The 15322-nt window shown below is 36.2% G+C and overlaps 2 pseudogenes across 2 annotated transcripts; one reads left to right on the top strand and one right to left on the bottom strand.

The window, feature by feature from the left end:
• The first annotated feature begins 352 nt into the window (after positions 1–352).
• LOC143533875 (protein NAP1-like) lies at positions 353–8202 on the top strand (annotated as a pseudogene). The gene is made up of 23 exons (XR_013135438.1): positions 353–1055; positions 1142–1216; positions 1302–1382; positions 2196–2276; positions 2379–2461; positions 2563–2647; positions 2741–2866; positions 3010–3117; positions 3242–3286; positions 3370–3512; positions 3625–3757; positions 3837–3947; positions 4042–4120; positions 4197–4390; positions 4461–4606; positions 4697–4778; positions 4853–4963; positions 5035–5160; positions 5266–5405; positions 5492–5588; positions 6213–7204; positions 7299–7511; positions 7605–8202. The product of XR_013135438.1 is annotated as a protein NAP1-like (transcript).
• A 2684-nt stretch (positions 8203–10886) lies between these two features.
• On the bottom strand, positions 10887–13538 carry LOC143533874 (ETHYLENE INSENSITIVE 3-like 1 protein pseudogene; annotated as a pseudogene). The gene is made up of 2 exons (XR_013135437.1): positions 13529–13538; positions 10887–13014 (listed from the first exon to the last, which is right to left on the bottom strand). The product of XR_013135437.1 is annotated as an ETHYLENE INSENSITIVE 3-like 1 protein pseudogene (transcript).
• Between the last annotated feature and the right edge of the window lie 1784 nt (positions 13539–15322).

Genomic DNA, 15322 nt, shown 5'->3' with positions numbered 1-15322 from the left:
GCTGCCTTGAATAATTTTGAGCTCGAGCTCGAACCCACCGTGGTTCGAATTGGGTTCAACTCGTGAACAGCCCTTGACCGTACCAAATTCCCTTCATTTGCATAATAAACACTCAATTCTCTGAGGATTTTTAGTCTGTAGGTGGCATTTTACTATGATATTGATGATAAATAGATAAAGTTATATTATCTGGATAATTATTGTTGCAAATACAGATGTTATTCATGAGCAAGTTTTAACGAAATTGGAGTGTTAATTGTCAGTTTACTGAGAATTACGATCCAATTTGATTGGTTCGTTGCAAATTCAATGCCTGTAGTGAAAAGCACATGACTAGGGTGTTAAGTTGAACCCTAATTTTGAAATTGCTTACATGTTTCAGTTTAGGGTTTCCGTCTTATCTGCTTATTCTATTTTGTTTACAAACTTCATTGTAAACGCAACTTTGAGTTGGATCTGTGACCAAATTTCCCTCATTTGCATAAATGCCCAATTCTCTGAGGATGCGTGTAAAGGTGCAATTTAACTACAGAACATAAATGAATAAAAGTTATATTATTGTAAATGCATTCATTTTTTCAACGGTTTTCTGAAGGCTAGTTATCGTATTTCAGATAACTTGAATTGGATTATACAAAAGCCATGCAAATGCCAAAATCTAGACTAAATTTATCAACACAAGAAGCGTTATCAACTTCCCCTAGAGCAAGGGAAGTTGAAGGTCCTTCAAGATGGAGTGAATACTTGAGTCAAGAAACGGGAACTCCAATGCCGTCTAGAACCTCCCGGAACAATGGTTCAGAAGTATCATTCCAGCTTCCTGAGTATCACATAAGGGGTTGAACATGCAATGGGTATATCAGCTTACACAAGTTGCCCAAGGATTAATGGCGAAAATCTATAGATTGAACCAAATCTTGGATTATCCGGATTCAGTTGGTCATGGGTTTTCTGAAGCGTTTTGGAAAGCGGGTGTGTTTCCAAATTGTCCAAAGATATGTATCCTGCTTTCAAAGAAGTTTCCAGAACATCATAGTAAATTGCAGCTTGAACGTGTAAGCATAAGATTGTTTATTGGGATTTATATGTAGTTTTCTTTTTACTGCAGGAAAAGCTAAAACTGATTATAACTCTTTTTTAGGTTGATAAGGTTGCTTTGGATGCTTTAAATGATCAAGCTGAAATTCACTTACAAAGCTTGGAACCATGGATTCAGGTTTGGGGTTTACTTTATTAATTTCCATGATTATTATGCTTATTAAACATTAATTACTTTTGTTTTAAAATATCAAATTTTGTAGCTACTTCTTGATATGATGGCGTTTCGAGAACAAGCTTTGCGACTCATATTGGATCTCAGCAGCACTGTCATTACCCTGCTGGTAAGTTGCTGAATATTTCTAGGTCTGTAAACAAACCGAACCCACATGAGCGGGGCTTGTTCGTGTTCATTCATTTAACTTTAACTGAACAAATGAACGAACGAACACAGGCACTTAAACAAATGGATTTGATTGTTCATGTTTGTTCAAATGTATATGTTTGTGTTCATTTATGTTCACTTGTTAATATAAATGAACGGTTCACGAATATAAATGAACGGACATAATTGAAACCTACCAAAAGTGAACATAGTCCCAAGTTAAAGTCCGAAATACCATGATCGTTACATCCAATAATTCAATTGCAAACAAGATATCCAAATGAAGGGTTTTCAAATACATAATTCAAATTGATTTTAAATTCATTAGGAATGAATATATTATGAACCGATATTTAAACAATTAAACAAACGAACATAAATTAATGGATATAAACCAACGAATGAACATAAATGAACGATTTAGACACTTGTTCATGTTTGTTTGTTTAATTAAATGAATAAAAAAACTGTGTTCATGTATGTTCGTTTGTTTATTAAATGTACAAACATGAACAAACTCCCATTGAATGGTTCAATGGACATTCAGTTTGTTTACATTATGTTTTTGCTATAATGATTAGAAATGCATATTTTGTGATAACTGCAAAATTAAAAAAAAAAACACAATTTTATCATCAACCATTGAAACTATAAAAATAGATTAACTCATAAATGTTTTTATTTATCATCAACCTATAACCATAAATATTTTGTAAAGATGGTTTCTGGTCACAATTTCTTATTATACTTTGTGTTTTGACTCTGTTTGCAGCCCCATCAGAATTCTCTTATCTTACACGGATTTATGGATCTCTTTTGTTCATTTGTCCGTGTCAATCTCTTTGCTGAGAAGGCAAGTCTATAGGCCATGTATGATGGATGTTTTTCTTATTGTTTATTTATTTTATTTGTCATCTGGTATTGACTGAAAATTTGTTATACTGTTTGACTACAGTTGCCAAGGAAAATGTTGCTCCAAATGTACAACCTTTTCCATGCCATCTTGAGAAATGACCGAGACTGTGATTTTTATTATAGGTATCGTTAATGAGAAAATTATTTTTATTGTTTAGAAATATCTAAGTATGTTCATCTGATCAGTAACTCCCCCCCTCTGTTTTTTCCACCTGAATTAACAGGATGGTTCAATACATAGATGCATATGGTCCACCATTGAAGGGGTTGCATGAAGACCTGAGTTTTGTTAGTCCTCGCATTGGGGAGGTAACTAGTAACATAGTTAGCTTCTTGATTTAGCTTATGACTGTCTTTTAGTACTAATTTGCTGTGTGCTAACTGCTAAACCATTTATTACAGGTCTTGGAGGCTGTGGGTCCCATTATCTTTTTGTCTACAGATACACGCAAGCTTAGAAACGAGGGTTTTCTTAGTCCTTTTCATCCTAGATATCCCGACATCCTCACAAACTCTGCACATCCAATGGTACTCATTTTTTGCATTACTTAGCACACCTTTATGAGATCATAATGATATTCATATTATAATTACATATGGATTCACTCACACACACACACACACGAATCTTGTGTGTGTTTCTTATCCACTTCATGTTTTGTTTTTCACAGAGAACTCAAGATTTAGCAAATGTAACATCTTATAGGGAATGGGCACTGTTTGGCTATCTTGTCTGTCCTGATGAGCTTCTTAGAGTAACCAGCATTGATATTGCTATGGTGCAATTTCTGAACTTTTGAATGTGTTACTATTTGTTTATATTATTATCAACTATGTGTAGTTGAATTATCCAAAGTTTTTATTTTCTTGCTGTACTTCACTATCTTCTTGCGATATGTGCAGGTTGTACTGAAGGAAAATTTAGTTCTTACTTTATATAGGGATGAGGTAATCACTAAATTATATCTCATCTTGACTGTATTTCTGTTATTTTTGAAGAAATTAATGATTGTTTTATTCTTGTAACACAGTATATATTGTTGCATGAGGACTATCTGTTATACGTATTGCCACGAATATTAGAATCAAAGAAAATGGCAAAATCTGGGCGTACGAAGCAAAAAGAAGCGGATTTGGAATATAGTGTCGCAAAGCAAGTTGAGAAAATGATAAGGTATTAAAGAAGTTAGAAGCATTGCATGAAAATAATAATAATAGCTTGCACTCTTCTATTTGATAAAATGTAATTAATATTTATCGTTTGTATGATTATTTATATACTGCAGTGAAGTGAATGAGCAAGCGGTTTTATCATGTGATGCAATTCATCATGAGAGGAGAATATTATTAAAACAAGAGATTGGAAGAATGGTTCTCTTCTTTACGGACCAACCAAGTTTATTGGCTCCTAATATTCAGGTATAATCTACATACTATAATATTTTTCCATAATTCTTTTATAAAATTTTTGAACCGTTGCAACTTGCTTGCTTTACAGATGGTATTTTCTGCACTGGCGTTGGCACAAAGTGAAGTCTTATGGTACTTTCAACATGTTGGAATTAGTTCTTCAAAATCAAAGGCCAATCGTATAGTAGCAGTAGAAATAGTATGGCATCATACATTATGATATATTCTTTTTCTTTATTTTTATGACCAGTTCAAGTAATAACAAGCTTTCGTTTTACAACTTCTTGCTGCAGAATGCAAGCGATCCCACTATAGGATTCTTGCTAGATGGAATGGACCGCCTTTGCTGTCTTGTACGCAAATATATTGCAGGTAACAATGCAAACTGTTAAATTTGTTATATTTTTGTTATTTTTTCTTGTGAGATTTACAATATTGACACTGGCAGCGGTGAGAGGATATGCTTTATCTTATCTATCATCATCAGCGGGTCGTATTCGGTTTTTGCTCAACACGCCTGGTATGGTGGCGCTTGACCTGGACTCCACTCTAAAAGGGCTTTTTCAAAGAGTGGTTGAGCATCTTGAGAATATTCCAAAACCGCAGGGTGAAAATATCTCTGCTATCACATGTGATCTGTCGGTAAGTGGTTCATTTAATCATGAAAGATTATTATATCGGTTAGTTTACATATTTTACTTGCAATAAGCAGGAATTGCGAAAAGACTGGTTATCAATTTTGATGATTGTTACATCTGCACGGTCATCTATTAATATTAGACATTTGGAGAAAGCAACAGTGTCAACTGGAAAAGAAGGATTGTTATCTGAAGGAAATGCTTTATACAATTGGTCCAGGTACTAAATAGTTTTAATTTGGAAGTTATTTACTTAATATAATTATGCCAAATCTATTATGCTAATCGGATGTGTCAATTGTCAAACTAGATGTGTTGATGAACTTGAATCTCAGCTTTCGAAACACGGGAGTCTGAAAAAGCTCTATTTCTACCATCAACATCTTACAACTGTATGTTTTAGCTTTCTACTTGAATAATAATAATTATATTATTATTATTATTAATATTAACAATGATGATACAGGTTTTTAGAAATACCATGTTTGGGCCTGAGGGGCGGCCCCAACATTGCTGTGCATGGCTCGGTGTTGCTAGTAGCTTTCCAGAATGTGCCTCCACCATTGTTCCAGAAGAGGTATTTCTACTCAGCCTAATTTATGGGAATCGGGTCAATTCAAATTTGACCCGTTAATTGGTTGAATGCAGCTAACTAGAATTGGTCGAGATGCTGTCTTATACGTCGAGTCTCTAATCGAGTCCATAATGGGAGGGTTGGAAGGGCTAATCAACATCCTTGATTCTGAAGGAGGTTTTGGTTCTTTGGAGATGCAGGTTAGGTTACTTCTTTACCCTTTACAAATTAAAAGTTAATTATCAATTAGTATCAATTATCAAATACTCATGCGTAAGACTGACTATGAATGGTTAAATTATCAGCTTCTTCCAGAGCAGGCAGCAATTCTCATGAACATGACATCTAGACTTTCAATTCCTTCAGCAAAATCTCCAAGGGGCGTAGCCGGTTTGCAGTTGCCAGGCCATGAAAGTTATCCTGAAAATAACAATTCCATTAAAATGTAAGCCACCTCAGCATTATTTTTTGTTTTCTGAGTGTCACAGTGTCACACAAGCATTCATGTATGCTATTTGTGTCTGTTTACAGGTTAGAAGCTGCAATGCAAAGGTTAACAAATCTTTGTTCAGTTTTGAATGATATGGAGCCTATTTGTGTTTTGAATCATGTATTCGTCTTGAGGGAGGTAAGATCAGTTATAACCCAAATCGTCTCATTCATCGTTAATATAGGATTAGATTCATATATACCCTCACAAATTGAAAATTTTAATATATACCCAAGCAAAACTAACAATATCATATATACCCAACTTTAATGAACTAGCGTTCTACCCCTTTCCATTATATCGACGATAAACAATCCATATAAATCTTCGTCTCTCATCTTTTTCTACTCTCAATGGCAAATAATCAAACAGTCAAATCTGTATGCTGAACTCGAATGTATGTATGCTATAAAAGAAAATGAGAAAGTTAAGTATAATATTTTGAGAAAACTATTGTTTATGGGTAGAAAAAAAATTAAGTTAAAAACGGGTAAAGAAATTAAGCTAAAATGGGTAATAAAAAAAGTGTAGTTAAAGATGGGCATATATGACATTTTAAAGTTTAAGAAACATGCTAAAATGCTCAGTTATTAGATTATTTTCAGTGAATTGTATATTTGATATTTTTACTACTTTGTAAGCACGTATATGAAATTTAGTTTTGCATGGGTATGTATGATATGTTCCCTTATTATTAATATTATTATTATCGTTATTATTATTATTATTATTATTAAATGGTTCAAAATTGTTTGAAATCAGTACATGAGAGAATGCATACTCGGGAACTTCAGGAGAAGGTTACATGCAGTATTGAAATCGGATACTGATCTTCAACGACCCACAGTTCTTGAATCACTAATCCGTAGACATGTCAGCATAATCCACCTGGCAGAACAACACATCAGCATGGACCTCACACAGGGTATGCGTGAAGTCTTGTTAACCGAGTCCTTCTGTGGGCCCGTTTCATCTTTGCACACATTCGATAAACCCGCTGACCAACACACGGGGTCTGCCATCGAGGCCGTGTGCAACTGGTACGTTGAAAACATCGTGAAAGACGTTTCAGGAGCCGGGATTCTCTTCGCACCGCTTCATAAATGCTTCAAAAGTACCCGGCCCGTTGGTGGTTATTTTGCAGAGGCGGTAACCGATGTTAAAGAACTACAGGCTTTTGTCCGTACCTTTGGTGGGTACGGAGTTGACCGGCTTGACCGGATGATGAAGGAACACACAGCCGCCCTTTTGAACTGCATTGACACGTCACTAAGGGCAAACCGGGAAGCATTAGAGGCGGTTTTGGGCAGCATTCACTCGGGTGACCGTATAGAACGAGAAGCAAACGTAAGACAGATAATTGATGTGGAAACTGTTATTGGGTTTTGTATTCAAGCGGGTCAAGCCATTGCTTTTGATTCACTTTTATCAGAAGCTGGTGGAGCTGTGCTTGCTGACGGTGCACCATTGATACACTCGTTGTTAACCGCGGTTACAACACATTTACCTGTTGAAATACCCGAGAAAAAGGAAATTAGGAGGATGAGACAGGTGGCTAATGGTGTCGGGGTGGCAGTTAATCATGATTCTGAGTGGGTTAGAGAAATATTGGAGGATGTTGGTGGTGCTACTGATAATTCATGGGGTTTGCTGCCTTACTTATTTGCCACTTTTATGACTTCTGGTATTTGGAATACGACCGCCTTTAACATTGATACGGGTGGATTCAACACTAATATTCACTGTTTGGCAAGGTAAAGTGCTTTGTGAGATTCAACTAATCGATTAAATAACAATATTAATACATTAATAATTTGAGGGTTTTTTTTATCATACTTTGATTGGCAGGTGTATTTCTGCTGTGATTGCTGGAAGTGAGCTAGTTAGAGTTGAAAGAGAGTATAGACAGAGACGGTTGTATTCAAACGGCCATGCTGGAGACACTGTGGAGCCTGAAATGCCAGATTACACATCTGTTGAGTCAAACATAAAGTCAACCATACACCTCTTTGTCAAAATCTCTGCAGGGATTGCACTGGATTCCTGGAATGAAATCGACAGGTAACATGGGTGGTTATTATGTCAGGGTCAAAATGACTTAGGAAGTTTTGTGTGTTAAATATAAACTGTCTTGTGTATTATTTATATATGCAGGTCTCATATGGTGGCAAAGCTAATATTTTTGGACCAGTTATGTGAAACCTCCCCATACCTACCACGTACGACACTTGAAATGCACGTTCCTTACGCAATCCTTCGGTCAATATACAGTCAATACTATGGAAATTCCCCTTCTAACCCTCTGGCACTTCTAAGTATATCACCATGCAGTTCGCCAGCTATCTCTGTTGGTCATGCATCACCTGCCATTAGGCATCCTTATGGTGACTCGACACCACAATCGAGCCATGATTCAGGTTACTTCAAGCCTGGATCAGCACACGGTCCAGATCAGCCCTATGATGGGCATACACGAGGTGCTGATCACAAACATAGAAATGGAAGACGGTCTGGTCCGTTGGATTATAGTTCCAGTCAAAAAGTGAAGTCTGTCGAGGGGTCGACATCTGGCAGCCGAGGGCCCAGTCCGTTGCCAAGATTTGCTGTGTCAAGATCAGGTCCCATTTCTTACAAATAGAGCGGTTATTGTAATACAAATCATGTATGTGTTATTCTCGTACCAGTGTCTTACTTTGAGTGAACAAATTAGTGAAATTGAGTTTAATCAATGAATGATACCTTTATCTTGGAAGTATAGCTGCAAACAATCCGAGCCATGTTGGGCTTGGACTCGGGCTCTTTTCTCTTAACAGGTTGAAATGTTGAGCTCAAGCTTGGCTGATAAAAAGCTTGAGCTAGCTTGAGTATTTTTTGTATTTTGTATTTTTCACATAATTGATGTATGTAAAATTAAAAATAATATAAAACATACACATAAATAAGAGTATATAAATTGAGCTTTAAATGAGCCATTTTTTAAACGAGTTTAGAGCAAGATTTGAACCATGAGTTTGTTAAACAACCCTAATTTTAACTTCGCATATGTTGCTTTTATCTAGATGATTAACGAGCCGAATAAAATATATTATAAGTACATAAGTCTTGAAATTATCAAATTTGTAATCTAAACACAAGATGTAAAATAAAACAACACAAGATGTTCTTAAACAATCTCACTACATCATCAGTAACTTAAATTATAGTTAAACATCAACATCCAATTAAATTCAATATCTTCATCCTAACCTAAAGTCAAAAAATTATACCTTAGAAACTACTAAACTTTTGGTATCTTTTAGAATGTTTTTGTTACTATATATAAAATAAAGATAGTATTTTTAGGACCTAGTCACATGTGATCCAATAGTATAAAAAATCTTAACTTTAGAACACAACAGTTTAGACACCTTCTAATAATTGTATTAAGAATAAGAGTAGGTTGTTCACTTGTTTAGGTTGTATATTTTGACAAAGTTAGTTCACTAGTTCAACAGGAGAGACTTCCTGGTAGAAAAATCTCTCTTTTACAGTATAAAATTACTAGTAACGCAGATTTTATAAAATAAATTTTATAATCATAAAACGCATAAAATAGCACCATCAAACAATAACATAAGGGCAGGACAAAACCAAGATTAAGTTAAGAGCCTAAGACAAATCTATACGCCCCAAGAGATTTTTAACCTTTATCTAGATGTCCTCAAGAACTGATATCATCGATAAAAATCTCTTCAATAAAAAAAACACCTTTGATGATGTTTCTTAATGATTTGTTATAATTTTTATGTCTATCCTTTCTATAACTATAATTATTCATGCTAAGACCATGTGTAGTCATAAAGTTCTACATCCAGGGGTTATGCGCCACGTGGCGCCCAGTCAGAGTTATGGTTTTGTACAAAAACAGGCTGTAGTCATAACTCTCCACATCCAGGGGTTATGCGCCACGTGGCGCCCGGTAACTTTTACAGTTTTTTTTAATTTTTAATAAGAATAATCAAATAACAATAATATTTTATAATATTACAAGAAAATAAAAAAAAAACTATTCGTCGTTGTTGTTGTCGTCGTCTTCGCCCTCTTCGTCGTCGTCCTCGTCTTCGCCCTCTTCGTCGTCTTCGCCCTCTTCGTCGTCTTCATTGTTGCCTTCGTTTTGATCATCGTTTTCACCAGGCAGAGGCCGATACATCCAAATATGTTGGACCAAATCCTCCTTTAGTGCGTTATGTATCTCTCTTGATTGTGAATTAGTTGGTTTAATATATAAAGAAATAATTTTTTTTTATTCTCAACGGTTATATATGTAACGGTAATATTTTTTTGATTTGTGTGCCATTTGCGCGTTTTGTATACAACGCACCAAAAAAACAACATCACATAACGCGGGGGGGGGGGGGGGGGGGGCGGTGTACCCCCCGCGTTTTCAACCCATAACGCAAACATAACGTTTGCAGTACACATGGTCTAAGAAAGGATTATTTAAACGATATGTCATTTTCATGTACGGGTATTGGAGTATCTCTTAAAACCTAAATTATATAATTTAGTTAAATCTTCACTTGGATCACGTTGACACATAAGAACTCTAGATGATCACCCTAATCAGAAAAAAAACAAATTAAATAAAGTTAAATTTCATTGAGATCAATGACCGACAAGAATTTTAGATTATCATCAATAAGTAGATACAATATTAGGTTAAACGGCCATGTGAAACACATGGACACGACTTCTTGAAAATAACAGCATTTGATATAAAGAAGCACGTGCGAACGTTACAACAGTCTCTAAATAGGAAACACATATAACGAAATTCAAATTGTTTTCCTTCTTTTCGTGTCACAATCTAATGTAATAATTTTGACTCATTTTAACCTAGCACGTTTTTTTTCCGGATACAAAAGTAAGATATATTATAATAATGGATAGGCATAAAATTCAACCATGATCCACTCTAACAACCACACAATCAAAAAAAGTCACAAAATTTCAGACTAATTTATGAACATAATTCATGATATGACAAGAGAAACATAATTTCCCTAATCCATCACCACAAAAATCAACAAAAATTGTAACAATTAGGTCTAAAACACAGCCATAATAGTGGTGCAGAAACACCACAATAGCATAAGAAGTCAAAACAGCCATTGATGACTTTATCCACCACCCATGAAGTTATGTTTTGTTGGTTAGTGGCCATCCATCTAGCCAGCTACTTAGCATCTTCCTAAATTCTATCCATATATGGGACCCAAACCTTTGGACCCAAACAAAGTCACATGTTATTGTTACCTAATCTTTTAGTCAATTGGTCCCAACCTTTATCACTAACCCAACAACCCCCCACATGCCTTCACCTTTTACTTTCTATACATGATGACAAAACACATGTTACTATTACATAATAATAATATTAATCCAGTCACAACAAACTAGCCACCAATAATTCATATAATCCACCACAATATAATTACACAAGTATTCATTTTTGTCACAAGAAACATGAAAAACACGAGTGCATAGAAACAGTTTTGTAATTATAACAAGCATCATTTCAAATATAACTAACTTCATACTACAAAACTATTGGATCATGATGATGATTATGATAATGATAATGGTAATGGTAATGGTAATGACTTCAGAGGTACCACAAGGACATATCGGGGGTCGGGTTTGGGTTTGACTCGCCGGAAAAGTCCACACCTCCTAGATTGAACGGGGACTGCGACACGAATCTGAAATCCAAATTATTGTTTGCGTCGAATGCAGGGTTGTATGTTGTTTTGTTGTCAAACTGAAAACCTGTTGGCATAAACGTTGACTGATTCGAGGTCATGTTTGACTCGACCACACCTTGACTAAAAAAGTCGTCGTCGAGCTGGATCGGGAACTTTTGCTTCTGAAGGTCAGCGATAACGTCAAGATTCGTGCGATTGAGATTTCGGTTGGTGTTTTGGTGATTAGTGTCGTAAAACGACATGAGGTCAGAAATAGCACGCTGACCATCGCCTGGAAGTCCAAACTGTGAGGTGGCACTAAATGCAGCTGCAACATCCGGGTTAATGGGTTGGCCCGTGCTTATTTTGGGTTGACCAAATGACGGCAGAGTGAACACGGGCTCTTTCATTTGGAAGCTTAGAGTGGACCCACGAGGCGGGTTATGATTCGGGTTAGGCGAAGGGCGATACTGACAATTCATCTGATGATTGTTTCTTGACACTCTGTCAGTAAACCCGAGACGCGTGTCACTATACGGGCATTGAGAAAACTCACATGTGTAGATCTTTGGTGGCTGCTGGTCATCAGATACTTGCTTCCTTTTCTGAACCACAAAGTTTTCCGGGCTCGGGATTTCAACGATTTCACCTTTGACTTGACCAAGTTGACCCAGTTGCGGGCCCATCATCCCGAGGTTATAAATATTAGTGACCTCGACGGGCTGCGGTTTGCACTCTTCCACTTCAATGGGCTGATCATCTTCCACACCCTCCACATCATAGTCACTAGCGTCGGCAACATAAAACGACCCGGATCTAGACCCGGGCCCGGTCCTGGGCCCGCCTGCTATAGCTTCTTCCTGGTTGATAATAGCAAGCCAAGTGGCGCTTTCTTTAGCCGTCATTTTATCTTGCAAACATTTAGATTGTCTAACGAGCTTCCGAATCTTCGCAATATTAGGCGATATGTGTTTAATCACAGCCGTTAAAACCCCAACTTTCCACGCTTTTTTGAGATCGTGGGGTTTCTTATACGGCGGGGTCCCATTCTCTTTCGGTAACCCGAGCTGTGACCACCATTCCTCATTCCCGGTGGGCCACCATGGTGGCGCCACACCCTTCTCCAACGGGAACCGCCTCTGTGGTGGGTCACAGTGCTGCATCAAAGCTGACAATAATGACCCGAGAGTCGTGTCTTGAAGCTCTTGCAACGTGTGCGGGGTGGAAACCGGTGTCAAACTATCATCATCCTTCCCTGGAATAGAGTGATCCGCTTGGTATTTCGAAATTGCAGCAGGCCCGTTTCGGTCAAACCTGACCTTTTCCTTCCACCAGGCCCGGAGGTTATCAGACGCCCCACTAACGGGCTTCCCGTTTTCCGGAATGATCCCATAAACAAACCCTTGAGCCTTGCAAACTTCCATCATCTTGAGCATGTATTTCAAGATCCCATCTTGGGCCCGAGACATTTTCTTTCGTCTCGCTTGTTCTTGCGACTGTCGTTGCTTAGTGGCATCAATCCCATCTTTTCCCTTATTCTGATCTTTTAACCGCCTCAACAGCATACGATCACGCCACATCCTTCGTTCCAGCTCATCAACATCCATTTCTTCATCACTGTAATCTTCCTCCACGGGCTCGGGTTCAGGAGCGCGTTGCTGTTCTCCTTCACAGTTATTAGCACCCGAAAGGAAATCAAGATTCCCATAAAACCCCATCTCTTCAAAGATCCCCATATATCACAAATCAAGAAAGTATTCCGATTCGATAAACTTAAATACCACTTTAATCACTCACCGTCACACGATCACATAAATCGTAGATCGATTATATCTTTTACCCTGCAAGAAATATAAAATCATATCATTCATCTAATAACACAAGATCAGTTAAAACTTAAAAACATAAAATCATATCTAAGCTAGGCTTCTTATGCTCAAAAGTTTCAATTTTTAACACCAATACTATAGCTTTATCAACAACCGATTAATTACATACATATACATAATAAAAATACATCAAATTTAACCTTAAAGATTCCTTCTATTATATGATTCTTACAAACAATCAAACAAACATATATATAATCCCAATCAAAACATATTTATATTTCATAGATCTAATCAATCCATGAAAACAAAACCCATAAAGGGTTGATTCACGATCAATAAAAAAGAACCCACCTTGAATCCAAATTAAAACAAAGCCAGATACAGATCGAACGAAACCCAGATCGAATTGAGAAAATTATGAAAAACCATGAAAAGGGTTTTGAGTTTGATGGAAAAGTGAAGTGGGTTTTGAAGAAAGATTGAAAATAATTAATAAAAGATGAATGAAGAAATGAAGTCTTACCAGAATGAATAATACTGAAGAAGATGATTATGGGCATCTGAAAGAAAAATAAAAGAAAGTCGTCTTCGGCTGCTTTTGAGGAGGCTGGAAGAGAGAGAGAGAGAGAGAGAGAGATGTAATTAATAATTAATTAATGGGGGTATCGTATTGCTACAAATAAGGTAAGTACACGTATTATCAGTCGTCTTTCTACTTTTAGGAGCACAGCTATACAATTACAAACTATGCTCGCACGATGTAGCGGGGTATGTACGCAAACATGACATCGAACGCATAACCGTGTTAACGTTTTAGTAAGTGCGTGACTTCACAACAGTATATGCGTAACCCAACGATAGTATGCTCGTAATGCGGCATTGGAAGCTCAACTGGTGTACGGTGTCAGTAAGCACGTCAAACGATTGTACGCGCGCAATCAGGTGTCGGTGCACACGTAACACTACATTGAATGAGTCTTGACCAGCCACCTGTTCCGCCTGACAATGTTATAACCCGAAATCCGTACTGATTTAACCCCTTTCGACCCGAACCCGTCCTGAGCCAAACCAAATTAACCTTTTGTGTATCGACCCATTCCGACCTTAACCTTTTAGACCCATGACCCGAACGACGAACCCGCCCGACCCGTTTTGCCAGTTCTTAATGGTAATCACGTAACACATTAAGTTTTTAAAATGAAAAAAATATAGCAATACCATACTCAAAAGAAAGAGAATAAAATACTCGTTTTTATGGTATAATGTTTTTTAAATAATATTAACGTGTGAAAAAGTTATAAACGTTTAAACGTCATGAGGATAGTTGGTTTAAAATAAGGGTATATATTTAACTATTCTATAAATTAACAAAATGTAATTAAAGTGAAATGACCAAATTTGTAATTATTATTGAATAAATTAAAATGAACCGTACATTATTTTTGCTAAAAGACAAAATTGTCAAAAGACAAAATTACCTCTATTTATATTTAAAGCAATAAGTTTGACACCTCTTAAAATTTAAGAGGTCCATCAGTCATGCTTTATATATATATATAGTATAGATATGAAATATCTACAAAGCTACTTTCGAATCAAAGAAACTTTATTTATGTAAAAAAAAAAACTAAAAAGCATATTGAATTAATTAATTAATTAATTAATTCTAAAAGCTTTTTAAGTAAAATGTTTTTATCTGGGAATATAAGTAAATCTTTTTATTGAATATATTCCCAATTTGGTTATTGTTTTGGTCTAATTTGGCGGCTAACTGTCTGATTTATCGATGATTGTTACGTTAGATACGTGTTTGATGTATCAGAGTTATCAATATGGTCTTATCGTTTGAGGTGGCATATGTTCTAATAGTGCATGTTGGCATCTTAAATCATGACTCGTAGCTTGGACATGTAAGTAACGTGTAACGGTGAAACTACTTTAATGATGTGGCTTCATAAAAGCAAGTGATTTTACACGTGTTAACATGTTTGTGAAAATTGTTTACTCGTATGATGATCGTGTTATATGTATACAAAAGTAAATAAGTTTTTGTTCACTAATATCATAACGTATGATTTGGTATGGTTATCGATTTAACTAAAATCTACATACCACGTGTAGACTCCAATATGATATATTCATTCTAGTGGCTCATTTTAGTACTTAAACACACCTTTGGGTATGATTTATGTTGTACTGTAGTTGTATAATCAACCTGCTTATCATGCTTAACCTAAAACGATATGTCAACATTGACCCCCTTACATTAGCTAAGCCATTTGCTTAACCAAGATTCCAAATACATCCATTATATCAA

Source organism: Bidens hawaiensis, unplaced genomic scaffold (genome assembly GCF_021521415.1).
Source record: "Bidens hawaiensis isolate Kalapana, Puna unplaced genomic scaffold, B.hawaiensis_p1.1 tig00009937_1, whole genome shotgun sequence".
NCBI classification, from domain to species: Eukaryota; Viridiplantae; Streptophyta; class Magnoliopsida; order Asterales; family Asteraceae; genus Bidens; species Bidens hawaiensis.
The sequence above is the reverse complement of the archived record's forward strand: the minus strand, read 5'-3'. Positions and strand labels throughout refer to the sequence as shown.